Below are 1,408 nucleotides of genomic sequence, written 5' to 3'. Positions count from 1 at the left end.
TCTTCTTCTTCTTCTTCTTCTATATTCTGGAGCACATGGCAAAAACTTGACTATATGGCAAGTGACTTTAACAGCGCAAAATCTCATAAAAGTTTTAGGCCTAGCAAAAGGACACATGGTATTGTGCTTTAAGCCTTTAAAAGGTTTCTTGCTGGCTAGAAATTAAAAGTCTGGAAGTGGACCTGCTTTTCCAATTGCACTTGGAACAGGTGTCCATTGCAACACTGTGGAAACAGAAAAGCAAGCATCAGGAATTCCCAGGTTTTGAAAGAGCCGTGTAGAATGTGACTGTGGAGTTGCCAAAGCACGAAGGCTTGCATGAGATGTGCATTCAAAGGACAGGGCAGTGAATGGAAAAAAAACACAAATATCCAAGAATCCGATGAGCAAACATGGTCACACACACACACCCCTCCGATACGCATTTTTTAAAGTTTTTGAAGAGCAGGGCTGCTGTAAAGAATGAGAATGATCTTTAAAACCAAATTAAGTGGCAAGGCTCCTGGAGTAAAAGTCATCCTCCCACCACACAAAAATGCTTCAAGACAATGCAACTTCTCAATTGCAAGCCAAACAAATGAGTCCTGATCCACCCGGAATTATTCACATGTAAATCTCATTGAGTTCAATAAGGCTTACAAGTAAACGTGATTATGCCTATTAAAGGTCACAGTAACAGTAACAAGTAAATGTGTAGAACAAGTAGGTTCAGTGTTCCTCCAAGTAATCAGAGATGTGGACAGACCAGTCAAAATTGCATAACAACCAGTCCAGTGATGGGATCCAAAAATTTTAATAACAGGTTCCGATGTTGGTGAGATTCAAACAGTGGCACCACTGCACACACGCACCTCCAGTCCCTATTGGGCAGGGAGGTTGCTTTAGTAACCCCTTCTCGGCACTCAGAAAAAATTAGTAGCCACTTCTAGAGAAGTGGTGAGAACTGGTTGGATCCCACCTCTGAACCAGTCTCAGTAATTAGGATCTAGTGACTCTTTTCTGTGCTAGAGAAAGTTCTTCATTGGCGTTCCCCATTCAGTACAGAAAAGTCAATCAGAAGGGAGCAAGTGGTCCAGCCCTGTGGTTCCAGCCATTTCAATTATATAATTTGGAATTTCTATAGCCTGCCTTTTTCCTGTCACAGTTAAGATTCAAAGCAGGTGAGGACAACAGATAAAATGCCAAAATGTTAACTTAATACCATACCATACCATAGTTGGTTTTGGTTATTTTATTTTTTTTAAGTTTGATCTGGGGGACCGGGGTTTGAATCCCTGCTCATGCCTATGGAAGCTCGCTGGGTAACCTTGGGTTAGTCACATCCTCCCAGCCTGACTTACCTCACAGTGTTGTGAGAATAACAGCCCAATCCAAAAGGGGGGCGAATGAGTTTATGAACAGCACAGCC

The sequence above is a fragment of the Sphaerodactylus townsendi genome, linkage group LG10 (genome assembly GCF_021028975.2).
Source record: "Sphaerodactylus townsendi isolate TG3544 linkage group LG10, MPM_Stown_v2.3, whole genome shotgun sequence".
NCBI lineage: Eukaryota > Metazoa > Chordata > Lepidosauria > Squamata > Sphaerodactylidae > Sphaerodactylus > Sphaerodactylus townsendi.
This window is presented reverse-complemented; position numbering follows the sequence as displayed.